At 40.2% G+C, this 17,742-nt stretch overlaps 1 long non-coding RNA gene across 1 annotated transcript; it reads right to left on the bottom strand.

Moving 5' to 3' along the window:
• Positions 1-6,240: 6,240 nt before the first annotated feature.
• Positions 6,241-7,350, bottom strand: LOC146704850 (uncharacterized). Its single transcript, XR_014921672.1, has 2 exons — positions 7,045-7,350; positions 6,241-6,482 (listed from the first exon to the last, which is right to left on the bottom strand). It is a non-coding gene; the product is annotated as an uncharacterized LOC146704850 (long non-coding RNA).
• Between the last annotated feature and the right edge of the window lie 10,392 nt (positions 7,351-17,742).

The following is a 17,742-nucleotide window of genomic DNA, read 5'->3' as shown; positions in this document are numbered from 1 at the left end:
GGGCTCCTTAGTACCAAATGAAAATCGCTTAAACACCACAACCTACCTGAGTGTTGCTTTGGACTATGTCCATCCCTTTATGACCTGATCTCTGAGAAATGTTTCCAGCACCTCGTTGACTCTGTGGCACAAAGAATTTGAGCAGTTCTGAACTTAGTACTAGCAAGATGTACCTAATAAAGTGTCCAGATTGCCATCCAGACTAAAAAGATTGAGTTATAATGCCCACACACACACACACACACGCACACGCGCGCGCACACACACACTGGCCAACCCCACTCTGTAGCTTAAGTTGCAGTCAAATATTCCTCTTAACCTCATGTTTGATAGTTGCTCCTGAAACCACGAAATTCAGTGGCCCTATCAAAGACAAACAGCACAAATCTTTATTAAGCGCAATTTCCATAATGTAGTTTCTTTTTGAATATCCCTCTGTGTGGGTTTTCCACAAATTTAAGCCCTGCTTTTCTGCAGTGCGAAGGTTCTTAGCTCTGTTTGATTAGGGCAACACACAGGAGGTCCACTGCCACGGTGTTTTCTTTACCTGGGCCCATAACTCTTAAAAACACACAAACACTTGGGTTGTAAATGACCTGTTCATCACACAGTGACAGGAGAGGTGATTCTGGACTCTTGGTGGGCCAGGTGTGCAGATCAGGACAGCTGTGGCATGCCAAGACCTGTTGGCATGGCGACGCGGGACCGTGGAAAGTTCTGGAATCTGTCGCTGCTGGCAGAGCTGAGCTTCTGAGCAGGACTGGTGTTGGCTTTGCCTCCAGCTGTTTCTTTACAGACATGCTGAACGCCAGCTAGAGCCGGAGGCCAAGATCAGCCCAGAGAGTCTGGCCACACACAGCCCACTTATACACACGCATACAGGCACCCACAGTCATACTACAAGCCCACACAAACAAACACACACGCATTTGCTGCAAGCTGCCAGTCTTTGCCAGAACAACAAAATGCAACAGATCTGTTAAAGCTCCCACAAGCTTGCTGTTACTGTTTATTTTATATTTCAAATCTAGCTTTTTTTGTGTGGTATTTGACTCCTTTCTTTTAATCGCTTTCCCTCCAACCATCTATTTTCTTTTTTGTCGCTTTGCCAGCTTCGGTTCATCCTGTCTCTCCGAAGAAACCAAACCTATTTATTCTCAGTTATTTATAGATGCTTCTTTGCTTTTTAACTTTTCTCACTTTCTAATATTTCTTGTAAGTTTTTCCATATTTTCTGTCTTATACTGGTGAAACATGACCCAGGTTTCCAATAATGACGTTGGGGTATGTACAGATGATAACTGTACACTTAAAAAAAAAAAATTAGGCTTTAGACTGCTCGAAAGACTCAATTTCAGAGATTTTTTTTCCTTCTTTAAGATCTGTGTGATGTCAGTGAGAGCTACATTCCAAATATGGTCACCTCTTTAGCAGCCAATCAGAAGACAGTTAACTTTAAGGACCTAAAGGCAAGGTGGAACCAGTGCAGTCTGCATAAATACCCAAAACAGCCACATCGATCGTGTTATTGGAGTTTAAATCACTTAGATCACTTTGAACTCTCAGTGGCACCTCAGTATTTGTTTGCATTGGGGAACTGAAAGAGCACCGGGGCGCAGAAAATAACTACTGATTTCTTGCAGCCAAAAAATGCCAAGATATGATTTCATGCTCTTAAACGAGAAGTGTGAATACAGCTAATTTCACACTGTCAATGAACCGAGGTGCACAAATGCTAATTATAAGATAAATAAGGATTATTTTCAATTGTTTTTAACTGTTACCAAGGAAATATATGACTTGTGAGATTAAAAATCTCTGTTGCAGCAGTGTCCTGGCCAAGATAGACAGCATTTCAATTAGCAGTGGTCACACTAACTAAAAATACACATGTATACGCATGTACACTGCAAAGCTAAGGAGAGTGAAAATATCAGAAAATGTAATTGTCCCAATCTTCTCAGGCAAAACAGGTGCAGTAATGTTGAGGCTGAAGGAAGTGTCTCCAGGTAATTTAAAATAACTTTAAATTGACTGTGAATCCAAGAATAAAAATATGGGGCTGGAAATGAGCATAATAGTCTCTTTAAAATATTTATTCAATTTATTATATTGAACTTTTGCAACTGTGAAGCACTTTGACTTTCTTTTGAGCTTATCTTGTATACGATGCCACGTAGTACTTCAATCACCCTCTGTTTTTACATGTGCTGTATGAGTAAACTGATTTGGGTAACTTTACAAAACAAACAGCAACTCATTAATGACTTAAAGTCATACTTTTAACGTGATTCCAGTCAGATTTGCAACATTAAACTTTGCTAAATATACATGTTACTTTTATTCCATATACCAGATAAACACAGCTATATCTTTCCATGCCCTACTAATCATAATGTGACAGTGTATTACACAGTGCTGTAATGTTCCCACTGTTGCTACCCACTATCACTGGTGCTTGAAACCTTTGATTGAAGTACCTTTGAAGGTGGTGTCAATGAATAATTGCTATGTTGAAATGGCTCCACCACAGAAAAATAAACTTACCATCTTTTGTTTTCTTTGTGTGGTCGATGGTAATTCATTGAGTAAAGAGGAATGGGAGGGAATTCTTTTGAGGCTCTTGTTTGCTAATTCATTACCTTCTCAAGACTGGGAAAAAGTGGCTGCGGAAATTAAAATTTATTGAAAACTATTTCAGTGGTAAAGTTGGCTGTGTTTCTTGGAGAACGTTTTGGTCATTGAGGAGCTGACCTGCTTTTGTGGCTGCGCTCAGAGGAGGAATGTGTAGGTTTTGCGGCTGGTGGAAACCTACAGTAAGAGGAACTGGTAGCATAGGCAACATATGGACTGATCAGCAGTCTTTCATGTTTAAAATGAAAACACAGGGATTCTTGTTCCTGTAGGTAAGTGGGCAATATTTTACCAGCAGAGTAGTACATTAAGTGCTAAAGTGAATTTGTCATAAGTATCATTATGCATTATTTACTTTTACTGTCTGAACTTCAGAGTCACAGGCTTCTTCAACCTAGAGATATGCTTTACTGAACAACAAAAGAAAAAACTTTTCTTTTTCTTTAGTAGCAAAGGTATAATATACACTATATGAACAAATATACCGGGCCACCAAAATATTAGAGCTACAGAAGCTGCTTGGGCATGGAAGCCCATACAGCTGATGTTAATGCCAGAGGAGGTTTATTGAGTTTTTTCTTCATTTCTTAACATTTGTGAAAGAATGGGTCATTCTAAAGAGCTCATTGAATTAGAGCATCGTACTGTAACAGGTTACCGTCATTGCTTATAGTGTATATAGTGTCACGTCCTTTATGCTATCTGAAATTTCAAATCTGCTTCCTTTGCTGGCTTTTAGAGCAGGGATAGCTCAGTAGGTAGAGTGGTCACCATGCTCGCAAGATCGGGGGTTCGAATCCACTGACTACCTGCCATGAGGTACCCCTGAGCAACCTACACTCTGCTTCCCGGGCGCTGGATTGGTGGCTGCCCACTGCTTCACTAAGTGAATGGGTTAAATGCAGAGAAGTAATTTCCCTACAAGGATCAATAAAGTACACATATCATTATTATTTAAGTTCAACTGAAACCAACATTGAAAACAGTTAATATAAAACACTTTAGAACGTGTCTGAAATTACTGACAAAGTCAAATTCAGCAGTTTAAACACAGTTTAAAACGGTTTTTGCACACCAACAGGTTTAAAATTGTTGGATGATGGTAGACTATAATGCAGATTTTATAGTCCAAAAACTTTGTATTTAACACGGTAAAATCTAAAAGATATGATTAGGTAAGTTTGGTATGGGCAGAAATCTGTGCCATCAGAAACTGAATTTGAATAAGTTCAATTTGAATTTGAATTGCTCAGATTGAATCTGAATTGTAACTTGAATAAATGCTTTTGAAAACTGAATTTGAATTAGTCTAATTTGAAATTGAATTTATGGTTTGAAAATGATCATCACTAATTGAAATTGAATTTTATATTTTGAAAATGAATTGATTCTGCATTTTATCCTTTAAAAATTCAGCTCTCGAATAATTTCAGTTTCACTTCTCACCATTCAGTTTCAGTTCTACAATTCAATTTCAGTTCCAAAATTCAGTTTTTTGGAACTTACATCCGGTTCCGGTTCAAGCGCAGATTAATAGAACTACGTTTTACTAGCGGACCGAAAGTGTTACTGACGGGAATCTACAGCGTCTTGAGCTGAATTAAGACTTCAGAAGTCATTCGTCATGTCGACTGACCAGCGGATAAACTCTCAGGTTGGTAATAAATGTATTACATGTATAAGAACAAGCGTCATGTTAACAAATGATAGCCGTAAGGTAACTTTTATGCTTATTGTAGCTGTTAGCTAAAAGCGCTAATTTAGCGTAGTTTGCCCTGAATTCAGATTTGACAACAAATATGATCGACTGTTTCTAGTAGAATTCCAGAGTTGTCATCTTGGACCCTCTCAGAGTACCCCTCTGTATGCTTGCAGAGACCCCTACAGTAGGGAAACATGCAAAACGGTGTCCAAACCATTGTGTTTTAGCTTTATTTATGTCTTATGCTGGGCAGACACTGTGCGATTTTTTTCAGTCGCGCGATTCAGCTTCTGCTCAAACTGTACGATTGACTCGCAGGGGTTAGAAGTTCGTAGGTCACGATGCAGGGTCTCACACTATACGGCCCGATGCTCTAATGCGACCTGAGTGCTCACACTGTGCGTCCATAAAATGAAGGTTATAAGATAAATTCTGTTGCTCGCTCTCTCTCTCTCTGTCTTTCACTCACACAGACACACCACCACCATCAACTTTGCTAAATTGCTAATGAAAAACATTGATCAGGCAGCTGTGATTGAGCAGCAATGTAAATCCAACTATTTTCACGGTTGTTGTGGTCGTGATAATTTTGTGAGGCCACGTCGAAAAGGTTCGGGTGAGCTTGCCATAGTTCTACAAGTTGTGCCTCCATCGCTTGTGTGTCCAGATCACACGCTGCACTGCCGTGCTGCGCCGTCTTTTTCGCTGACATTTGTGTTTGCGCGTGCGCAGTGTGAGAAGCTGCGGCGACACCCTCACGACCAAGCGATTGATGATCGGGAGCTGGTCGTGAGGTGTTAATCGCTTCTCGTTACCCCACGTATACTACACGACGCACGATGAAGGCCAAAATCGGGCCGATCGTCAAAACGGTCGCACGACTCAAAAATCGGCTCAAAATGGGCCAAAAATCGCACAGTGTAAGCCCAGCATAACACAGCATCCCAACTCTTTAGCTAACTTAATAACTTTAGCTAAAGTGAATAGTTAGTCTAATTCATTAGTGCAGCATTACTGGATCACCTCTGTTTGAAGTGATATAATATGATATACAACTATCACTGAAACAGCAAACTTTGTAAATAAGCAAACAACACTTCTCATTCTCTAAACGTTTGGCCACAGCTGTAGATTACACTATCAGTGCTTGTTCACTCTTGACAATAATAACATTTCTAAATTTACTTTGTGCATTTACAGGTAAACAATATCTAATATTTTATTTAAATGACTGCTTTGTCTTTGAAAAGGGTGAAGAGCCTGAGGCCGGTGACAGTCCAGTTCTACTCTAAGTACATCCTTACAGTGGCTCACAGGACTGGGCCACATTCCTGTCCTGCCAGAAGAGAAGAGAAACTTCAGAGTCTTCATGCAGTTCAACCACACCTGTCATATTCCGTATGACAGGGGTCTCAAACTCCAGTCCTCAAAGGTCAAAGTGTCATGCAACTTTTCCATGCCCTCGAGGACTGGAGTTTGAGACCCCTGCCGTATGGTGTTCATGCTGTTTTCTACCCCACAGTTACAGCATGTCTGACTGCCTGTTCAGCATATGCAAAAATATATGATGAGTTTAAGCATGTGATGACTAAGGCCTTCCATTATGGTGTTTGTCATCACATGTCACAGACATCTGGATGATCATTTGGAATAAATAAAATACTAAAAACGTGTTACTTCATATTTTATCTTTATTATTATTGTTCTTATTTTACACTTTTCATTGTTAGGCATTAGGTTTATTTGTAGTAGTCCTTTCCAACGTCTTTCCCTCTTCCATGTTACTGTGTCAGCATCTATTTGGGTTTGGAAGTGGAACAGAAAGTAAAGAAATCCAAAGTGCCATTAAAACCAGGAGAGGTTCTTATATTTCAGAAGAAGGGATTAATTCAAAAGAAATGACCTCAACGCCATATTTTATTTAGGAACCCTGGAGAGCACTTTGCAAAATAACACATTCTTATAATTTCACCCTCGGATGAGCCAAGCTACGACTGTCAGGGAAGGTGATGTAGGTACAGAGCATATGAGAGTGGTTAAGTTAATGTCTCTTGTCTAGATGAAGGCACAAGAGGGATCAATGGCAAGGCGTAGAGATTCAGTATCTTCAGTCTTCAGTGGACACTCCATTTCTGGCACAAAACACCTGTAAAAGATGGTCGATTTAGGAGGTGACCCGACAACTTCAGCCTGTCAAACATATTAATGGAGCAGTATGCTTTAAAAAAAAAAAAAAATTAATTAAGCATTCACTCAGTACCCTAAGAATTATTATGGTAGTTAAACACAGTGATAGTTGTATATCATATTATATCACTTCAAACAGAGATGATCCAGTAATGCTGCACTAATGAATTAGACTAACTATTCACTTTAGCTAAAGTTATTAAGTTAGCTACAGAGTTGGGATGCTGTGTAAGACATAAATAAAGCTAAAATACAAAGGTTTGGACACCGTTTTGCATGTTTCCCTACTGTAGGGGTCTCTGCAAGCATACAGAGGGGGTACTCTGAGAGGGTACAAGATGACAACTTTGGAATTCTACTAGAAACAGTCGATCATATTTGTTGTCAAAGCTGAATCCAGGGCAAACTACGCTAAATTAGCGTTTTTAGCTAACAGCTACAATAAGCATAAAAGTTACCTTACGGCTATCATTTGTTAACATGACGCTTGTTCTCATACATGTAATACATTTATTACCAACCTGAGAGTTTATCCGCTGGTCATTCGACATGACGAATGACTTCTGAAGTCTTAATTCAGCTCAAGACGCTGTAGATTCCCGTCAGTAACACTTTCGGTCCGCTAGTAAAACGTAGTTCTATTAATCTGCGCTTGAACCGGAACCGGATGTAAGTTCCAAAAAACTGAATTTTGGAACTGAAATTGAATTGTAGAACTGAAACTGAATGGTGAGAAGTGAAACTGAAATTATTCGAGAGCTGAATTTTTAAAGGATAAAATGCAGTTTCAAAGCAAATCAATTCATTTTCAAAATATAAAATTCAATTTCAATTTAGTGATGATCATTTTCAAACCATAAATTCAATTTCAAATTAGACTAATTCAAATTCAGTTTTCAAAAGCATTTATTCAAGTTACAATTCAGATTCAATCTGAGCAATTCAAATTCAAATTTAACTTATTCAAATTCAGTTTCTGATGGCACAGATTTCTGCCCATAGTTTGGCTACCAAACCTAGTAAAACTAATTCTTAATCCTTTTCAGAGGAATATTTTTTCTTGGCATCTAGAAAATTATGTCACAGTTCTTTGCACTGCCTATAAAGTTTTGTCTGGCTCTATTTTTTCCACTTATGGAAACAGTTGCCAATTTTCAGAGGTCTGGTCTAGGTGACCTATTTGGATGGTAGAAGACATTGGTAGGAGGGAGGGAAGTATAAGCTTTTGTGACTATGAAGGTTTTTGGCAAAACTCAGGATATTGAGATTGATTTTACTGTCTTGACCCCTAATTCCAAGAATAACTATTCCCAACATATTAACAAAGGGAAGGGCTGCTTTTACAGCAGTGAGCTCACTTTTTTCGTTCAGAAAGCTGTTTTACTGCTTCTGTCTTTTGCAATTAAGTTGGGTAAAACAATCAGTTAAAGTCTTGCCATTCACTCATTTGATAGTCTGCTGGGAACCAGTATAACCAGACTGACTGAAAGACTTCCTGTCTTCTGTCCCCCTCTTACCAGGCGCAGAGTTGGTGGATATGGTTAGCAGCAGTCATAACAAGCATTTTTCAAAATGAGCTTAGTCTGATGACAAGCTCAGACAAATTGAATGCCTGACAGTGTTTTCCAGCCCAAGCCTCTGATGACGCTGCTCAACAAGGGCCTTCTCTCCAACGCTGTTGAGGGAGGAAACAGAAAAACATGTTCTTGTAAATGGAGCAGACATCATCTAGGAAGGGAATGTTTTTAGCGTCTTACACCCAGCTGGACATGCAGTTTCCTCAAGCTGCTGCAGGGATTTTTATTGAATTTGCCCCAAATCATTATGTTGTCACTTCAATTTCAGTCTCACATATGGCATTATACTTACAGTATATCTTAATGTGTGTGGTTAAAACATTTATTACCTAGCCAGAGCGTGTCCATCAACTCGCAATGTTTCACCAATAAACCAATTTCCATTTATTGTCTGCTGCTGAAGCACATCCACTCTGTCCATATCCATAGTGACTGCCGGCAGTCGGCCAACCCACCCATCTGGTCTCACTTTGACACCCAAGGCTACCATCTTGTAAGACTGAAAAAAGTAAGAGCTATAGAAAGGTGACAACAGTTTTCCTTCCTAGTTTACCTCCCTGCACCACACTGAGCCTGACAAGCTGCTGAAAAATAGGACCAGGTCACATTTCACCCTCAAAAGAATGTGCAACGGCTGTGAGTAACCCTGTGGTCTGGCTTGGCATGTTTGGTCTGGCTCCTCATAATATCATGTAGTGTGCCACTGAGGACCAAGGGCATGAACACCAAAGAGAAGTGTTGAGGGCGTTCCTACTTTGGTCCAAAATCGATGCCAGAACCTAATAGTAGCACTGTAATCAGTCTCCCCCCCTAATATTAGCACCATAGCTTTTTTCTCCAGGGTGGCGGTTGGTGTGTTTGGCTCAGTGTGTCCTCTTTGACCTTAGATTCAGTCCTGCGGCTGTGTAAAGCACCTCTTGGCATCATCGGCAAGCAGCACATTAATAAAGCACAGTATTAGCCTTGTGTATGATGATTTTACCTGAATGTCACATAGAAGATAATGATACCAGTGATTTAAAAAACATTCTCCGTTTTGACATTAATCCTGCATAACAGAACAGATTACACAGCCGATCCATAACGCTACTCGGCATGTCAGTTATATTAACTTCTTGAGCTATTGTGGCCATATGTTTTTGTCATCGAACACTCCCAAGAACTGATTTCCCTTTTATCAGAACCAGAAGTGCCTTACAATGGTGGGCTAAAGCAGAGACTGCAAAAAGGTTCAGTTACATAAGGAAATAAATTGTGTGTCCCAAAAGGACTGGATATTACCTTAAAGATAACTTGGTCAATTTACTTTAAATCATAGCTGATATTCAATATCACCCCCGCTGGCGGCTCTTACACTGCAGGGTGGCTTTCTAGTGATGCACCTGTGCTGAATTTGCAGGAAAACTCATATCCTTGTCTGAACGAGAAGAGCACGTCACTTTTGACTAGAAGCCGATCTCTGCTCAATCAAACCACCCAGTAGGCACTCTCACTCTAAATTAAAATTAAAATTGATATCCCCAGCAAGGCCAATATTTTTTGTTCTGCCACTAAATGTCGGCGATTTATCATTCAAACATCCTAGGGTTTTGTGTAGGTACTTTTGGACCTCAGGTACAGTGGGTTTGATGCTCAGCCAGAGACAATATCAGATCCATGCCAAGAGTCCAAGCTGTGAACGCTTGTCTGAGAGTTACCGTAAATCCTTCTGCTCGCACCACTAAGAAGCTCAGAAAGCCACAACCCTGCTATTTGCCACCCCTGTGGTCCTTACAGGTAGCCGCTGAGACTCCCTAAATAATGATCGCCATGTATAGGAGAGCAATGCAAGAACAGAGCTCAATGGATAAAGGCTTACCTGTTGCCCCTCATTTTCCTCAGCGGATAAGGACTGGGACTGTCAGTTTTTCTCTGTGTTGATTAATCTGGAGCTTTATTGGATATGATTCTGATGATTAATGGCATATTATCCTGCCCCTCTGATAAAAAACATTCAGCTTTAAGATATTTCCTGATTGAACCTGATATTCCTGGCTGTTATTCCTGAAAACACTAAACTTTTGAATGTAAAAATGTAATCAGCTCACTGTATTTATTGTAGAATTACAATGTTTAGGATTTTGCTGGGACTGTATTCAACCTTTTACCATTAATACTATGTAAACTCAGGAAGCATTTGAATTTGAACATATATACGTGCATGATTTCGCTTTGATAAATAAAAAGTAAATGTTTTTCTGAGTTGATTGATAGTGGCCGCATGGTTCATTAACGTGGACCCGTGTTCATTAATTTTAATGACCCTGCACATAAAAAGTGATAACTAGGGCAATGTCAATAAACATGATAATGTTCTTAATTTAGACGTTGGCAGATGGAAACTGTTTGATCAAAGCTGTCCAGAGAGGTCAAGCCCAACACTGCCTCCACCAGGAGTTCCCAGCAGGCTCCTGGAGTCACACATCAAGGTCTGTCGCTGGCCCTCGACCCCAAGGCCAAGTTTGAGTGAGCCAGAGGGAGACAACACACCATAGCTATGTGTAACTACACAGTGAGTCCTTTTGCTCGTTGCCATGCTGTAGCTGACCGCAGGATTGCAGTGTTTACTTAAGAGCCGGTGCATAAGAGAAAGGCGGACCACCGGCAGTAGCCACCCGCCGGGCTCTGGGCAGGACCTGGGGTTCATCTTTGTTGAAAATGGCTGTAGAACCTGTCACCTCCCACCGGACTGGCCTATATTTAGCAACAAACTGAAAAACCTCTTCATTCTTAAAAAGCTGTTTAGGTTTCCATTGAGAAGAGGCTTCAGAGGTGAGTGATGCTGCACTCCTGTGGTCTGAGGGATGCTTCTCTTTGGCATGGAGGACATATTTTGCTTACAGTCATAATCTAACTTCAAAGCACAGCCTAATACGATGTGGTCTAATAAAAACATGGAAAAACACATTTTGAGACAGTTATGGCATACAGCTCCACAGCTGAACAGAAAGAAGGCGATAAGAGCAGGCTGTGGAAAATACCTCGAACACATGTGAACACTTTTGCCAGTGCAATTATTTTCTTTACTTGGAAGTAAATTGAAATTTTTTTTAATCATTTCACTCTCTCACCAATACAAAATGTGACTACCAAGTCTGTAAGCTGTGCGCTTCTAATGTGCTGACCAACATACGGCGTAATTGCATGTGAACCGCTCGGCTCATTCCAGACTCACGAGGTGATATCGGATGAAAACGTTAAAAAAAAAATTGCACCTGATCACTGAGGACAAAACAAATATTATATCTTCCCTTTTCAAACTTCCACTAGCAGTTTTGATGAATGGTTGCTGTAGAAAACAACAATAACAATATATATATAAATAAATGTTATGTGTGTATTTGTGCCTAACTATCATTTCTTCTTCTCCATTCTGTAACAAACATGTTTTAAAAGCTAAATTTCTTATACATTTGAATGAGAATTGAGTTTTAGGTTCATTTGCTGAGAAAAAAAAAAGAAAAGATTGCATGTTTTCTGTCCTAATGAAGATGTTTTATTAATGACGATTTGCTGACTCTTGACTTTTTCTGTTTGCACGCCGCTCTCACTTCTCAACGTCTCATTGAGCTCGAGAGGAAAGCAAATCCAAGACAGGACATGCGTATTACATGTTTTCATTTGCCCTCGTATATGCCTGAATGGTGAAACAATCCCTCTTTTCATGCCCATGGTTTCATTCAGTGGGTGGCAAGAGCACCTCTATGATTGGGGATGAGAGAGCTGGGTGATTTTTTCCAAGGTGAGCACCTCACGGGAGATGACTGTTCGCTGCCATTAGTTTAAGTGCAGGAGTGTCAGTTAACCCGACACTGGCACCAGGAATACTTAATACCAGATGGAGGGAGCTGTCCTTGAAGTCTTAACAAGCAGGCGTGCAGAAACAAGCCTTTATTCAGTATGAGAGGACGTAGAAAAAACTGATAACTTAGCAAGGTTACCACAAAGTGTACGTTAAATCCCACATAGGAAAGGGAGGGATAAAGGAGATTGAAGGGGGTGGGGAGGGGCAGAAGTCCAAAGTGGATAAAAACACAGTTTAGATGTTGCTGACTATAATTTTTTATTGCGTTCAAAATACACAGGAATATAAAACAAAGCAGTGGTTGTCACGCTAAAGGGTCCAGCTGGTTAAGAGGTGTCAAATTATTGTACCTCAGCTGGATACATCGGTGTTGGACGCCAGGGGGTGAGAAAAGAGCCAAACCCAGCAGACTTTGGCACATTTGTCCTTTACCGCTGGCACGGACAAGCCACGCTGTGAGGCTTCGGAGCATCGATAGGCTTGCGGTGTTTTACTACCCAAAACTATGAGCTGCTACATAATCTGAACCATCAAGACTACCTCCTGGAAGAACAGCAAACACGAAGACAAGTGCCTTTTTCACATGATTCACCTCGGGTCTACTGACCAAATAGTTCTGGTGTAGGATGAGCTGAAGAGCAGCTCATTCAGGTAATGAGGCCTGAATGTTTTTACATTTCCAAAATTGAATAAGATAAGAACATATCAGCAAGTACCAGATTTGTCTTGGCTGCAGCAGATACAGAGCTGAGATCTATTACTTAAAATAACTTGACACCAGAAACTCCCAAAACTGGCGAGGAAATTGCAAGAAGCCACGTCGGTCTATGGAAGCACCTCACATGAAGATCCCCAAAGAGGTCTCTGTTTGTCAGCTCTGATAAAATCCATTCCCTTTTCTTTATTCTCTTTTTTTTTTTTTTTGGTACTTAATTGTTGAAAATTGAGCTTCAGTTCTGCCAATGATTGCAATAAAATGATGAATGCACTGCATTGTTGGCGAGCTCACAGATCTGGCACTTGGCAACTGTGAGTCCTGCTGAGTCTCTGTTGATTGTCTACTTCTCATTCATTAGGGCCACTTAATGGGCCCTTCTAGCTTGACTGTGGAGACCTGTGAGCTCAGAGCCCAGGTTTCTGCGAAAGAGAGGAAACAGTCGCAGGGCATTGGGGTGTCACTACCGACACATCACAGGAGCCTTTCGAGAAGTCTTTGGCTCGTCCCATGCTGGTCTGGTACCTGTGTTCGGCCATGTAGACAGAAAAACTAAGCAGAGGCAGGTCTGTGTAGAACTTTTGCCAAGTTAAGCACGGAAATATTTCTTTCCTGTTAACTTGAGGCTCTGGCAGTCACTTGTGTGAGGTTGCCCTTTCTTTTTATTCAAGGGCCACTAGCCACTGTCTTCAGCCATGTTAGGCATGTAAAACAAAAAAGCTTACCCAACATCACCACCAGTCCATTCAGGGTTAGGGTGGGATTGGTGGTCACTTACTATCCATCCATTTTTGTAGAAGTTACACCTGTTTGGAACATAATTATGAAAAACAAAAAACCTATTTCAACATCATTTTAAGACTTGATTTCAAAAGCAAAATCTTCTAGTTTCTTAAAATTCACTCCACTCTAACCTTAGACAAGCTGCGAGTGACCTGGTAACTGGTAACCTGGTAACTGTCTCCAACGTGTTTTTTTTTTTTTGTCTGACATTAACTTTTGTGACATTTGGTATCAAATAGCAGTGGATTCTTGCTGAGACTCTCAAAAGTGATTGCCCTCCTATAACTTGCATTAGTAATATATTTAGCCAACTGAGAGTAGCAGAGACAAACTGTGAAAACAGCACAGCAACTTTGATCTGGATAACTAGTTTGCAGACTGTTCAAACAGTTTCTCTTCACGACAGCAGATACAGAGAAACATTAGGATTTTTTTTTTCTGTCACTTTTGCAAATGTACACACACACTCCTTTGTTTGTTCCTGAAGTTATTATCTGAAGAAACATTAGTACTGCTAAAACAATAGTATCAAGGAAGTGCTGACTTTTAATCAAGGATAACAACGCTGACTGATACCCATCACCTGGAGAGAATCTAACATAACCTTAGTGATGGACTCCAGAAGGGATGTTACTCATTTTACATTGTGGTCCAGATGCAGCTTTCTTTGACAACAAGTTCAAGCCATTCCAGAAAAGTGAAACTCCACTTGCTGTCAGTGTAAAGAAGATTAATTACACATTGAATCCCTGAGATAATTAAGAAAAGAGGCACAATTTCAAAAGCACGTCTCAGTTTTTCTACATTACAGAGAAATGCTGTTGTGGTTAATGGAGGGAATCTGACATAGATGTGTAAAATTACAGACAAGTTTTTTGTTAATTGACAGGAAATGTTATTTTTAATTTCTATTGTAAGTAAATACAGGAGCTTTTCTATCATTTAAATGTTACTTAGTTCATTTAATGCCGTTTAAATGGTCATGGAGGACAACTTTATCAGTGCAATGCTGTGATTGCAGCCATTCCCCAACTCTCTGTGAATGGTACTCATGGCCTTTGATCAGTGGTTGTTGAGCAATGGTCATGAGAATTTGCATAATTATGATGAAGGAACTGACCTCCCAGCCCATTGTTCCTTCAGTGGTGCTAGTTTCAATCCTTATGCAAACGTACTGTTTATAAGGTTGGGGAAACCTGCAGTCAGCTGAGACTGAAGAAGTCACTTGGATGAGTGACGAAACGTTTCTCCCACTGAAAACGTCACATCCAGATGAACAGAATCAACCTTCGGAAACCTTATCAGTAGGAAAAACTGTAAAACTATAAGTCAGAAGTCTACACGCCCTCCGGGATTGGAGTCTTCGGTGGGCCAATTCTGCCCCTCCGGGCCTTATGTTTGACACCTCTGAACTACTGAACTACAGGATTTGAGCAGATTGCTCAGTTTAAAAGGGATAGGGCGTTAAATGTGTTTTCTTGGAATAAACTGCCTTTACATATCAGGACCTCTCCAACACTGGATACTTTTAAAACTCGTTTTAAGATCCATTTTTACTCCTTGGCTTTTAATTCTGTATGAGTCTGTCATTATTTTATTCTTATTATTTTCTTATCTTTTATTTTACTTTCCTTTTAAATTTTATCTGATTATTCTATTGCACAGTACTTTGGTCAACAGTTGTTGTTTTTTAAAGCGCTATATAAATAAAATTGATTTGATTTCAATAAAAATGGGGCATCAGGTGCACCAGAATTTTGTATCAATAAACTGAAAGAGAACAAGAAGGAAGACTTTGGTGTTTGGTTTGATTTCTTAGTACCTCTCTGAAACATTCATAAATTACTTTTGTAAAAAAATAACATTTTGAACCTTTGTATGTGCTTATTGACAATGAGCAAAACTGTGAAGTGAATTAAAGCTCTAAAGCAGTACAGTGTCACAAGCAACTGCTCCGACTGATAAGAGCTGAACCTTTATTTAGGCAAGTGGATGGCTTGTACTAAATTTTCCACCAGATGAGCTACATGAGTGCCTCGGTGGGGACTTAATAGAAAATCTTCAATGACTACTTGAAATTTCACACACAGTTATGTTTGCCTTAAGTTCAGCGAGGACATGAGCAAGTTTGTCTCTGCTCTCAATAGCCAAATAAAACGGGAAAAAGCCTAAATCATAATAGGAATGCAAATACACGGAGGAGTACGCCTGATACAAACAGGCAGGCCGCCAAATGGGCATCAGCAAGGGCCAGAAGGGCAGTCTCATTTTTCCTTCTGACAGAAATGTCTACAACTAAGTGTGTGTCCGTTAAGTAGAGTTTAGATTGTCAACAGATGAAAATATACTGTGTGAGCATTACTAGATGGCTGTTCCTAAGCCAGGACACACAAAACCCTGGTGAAATACACTGCTGCCCGCATCCTACCCTCCTTTTTGCACAGGAAACTGCCCAGGATTTGATCTTAATTAGTTTGGCAGCAAGTAATAACATCCTTGGAGGATTAGAGATTGTTGTGATAGATTAGTGCAGCAAAACTGACTGTTTTTAGCTTTTCGTGATACTGCAAAATGTTTCACATTATGTAAAAATTTGTGAATCTTGTTAGACGGGGGGGGGGGGGAAATGAATGCACGCCTGTTGCGTAAATTTAGACCATGCAGCAGTTCTACGCCCGTGAAGTGACAGGTCTGTTGTCATACAGTATGCTGAAGCTTTGTAAGACCGATTAATTTCACAAGTATGTGTTTTGTTGTGTCAGTGGAATTGGATCAGACATTGACTGGGTGGTAAAGGTTGACTTTTCCTAAGGTACTTCTGTGGTTGGCTCATTTTGGATGTAGAGATGCTTAAAATCCAAGATAAACTCAAGCGAGGAGCCTGCGTTCAACATTTTTCTAAATGATCAGAAATCCTCTTTTAGAACATGGATGTTGGCATTTAAGTTCATTTGAGAGGTGCCGTCTTTTCCAAACACAACACAACATTTAATATTTCAATTGCCAATTCAACTCTCTCTCTCGGGGTAGCCGCCCGCTGGCTCTTGCTTTCACCTAAATTGTTTTTTTGTCTTCCTTCAGCCAGTTGTTACATTTGTTCTGTCAGTTTATTTAACAATCATCTGTCAAGAAATGCCATCAAATAAACTGACTGCTCGACATTAGGTGGAGCAGGGCCATTTCAAATGAATTCATTCTGAAAATGTGAACGTTGACGATTAAAGAGTAGTCTTTGATCATTTTTCAGAGGCCATGACTGTTATGCTTAAAGAGGCACTCTCTGTGATTCTTGGCCCAAGTCTTATTTTCTGTATAAATTACATACAAAGAAAGCTTAAGAGGTGTTTCTCAAGGGCTCAACATTTTTTACGCTTACACTCCTTTGGCAAATCCGCTATGGAAAAGCTGAACTATACTTCAAGTGCTGTATTTTAGTGTGGTTTGGAGCTGAGGTGGGGATCAATTGCTTGGTTTCTGCAGCAGCATCCCAGAAAAGCCCCAGAGGGGCAGGTCTGAAGGACAGGTGGGGAGCCACACAGTGCCACCTCAAACCACTGTCCCCACACTGAGGGGAGGAGGAGGAGGAGAGTGTTCAGAGACCAAGACAAAGAGGAGGCAGTCGAACACTGCCGTGTCTGTGAGGGAGTGCGTAGATCCGCACCTAGTGATTTTCTGTTAAGGGGTCATTAAAAATAATTGACAGATTGTTTGGGCAACATTTGTCTTCTCCCAGACTCTTGAATTACCACCAACATCACGTGTTTGTTCAGCAATTCAGTGCAGCGAAATGAAATGTCACTTTAGCACAATTACCATCCCACCGAATAAACATCCATCCCAACTTCCGGTGTCTCATTTCTGCAAGTGGTAAATGCTTTTCTACTTTACTTGAGCACTCACAGTGCTTTATACAACATGCCTCATTCACCCATTCATAAAAGCACTTTTTATATGTCTTTTCTACCTAACATTCACACACATTCATCGTTTGATGGATGCATCAGAGAGCAACTTAAAATTTAGTATCTTACCGAAGGATACTCTGGCATACATAAAGGAGCAGCAAGGTATCAAACCACCAACCTTCCAATTAGTAGATGACCCCATTTGTCCAGCACTCTATAAAAAAAACTAAAGATGTGCAACTTGTAATGCAATATAGCAAGCATGTTTTCATCTTTTAAGCTGTCCTTCTGTCTACAAAAGTATTCATGCTTATAGATTAAAATCTGATGATCATGCAGATCCTTGGTAAACATCCATGGAAAAAAGTCTTAAAACATATTCTTGGCTTTTTTTC

Source organism: Copadichromis virginalis, linkage group LG7, assembly GCF_057382275.1.
Source record: "Copadichromis virginalis isolate Kocher_CV1m ecotype Utaka linkage group LG7, C_Virginalis_male_GT1.1, whole genome shotgun sequence".
NCBI lineage: Eukaryota > Metazoa > Chordata > Actinopteri > Cichliformes > Cichlidae > Copadichromis > Copadichromis virginalis.
The sequence above is the reverse complement of the archived record's forward strand: the minus strand, read 5'-3'. Positions and strand labels throughout refer to the sequence as shown.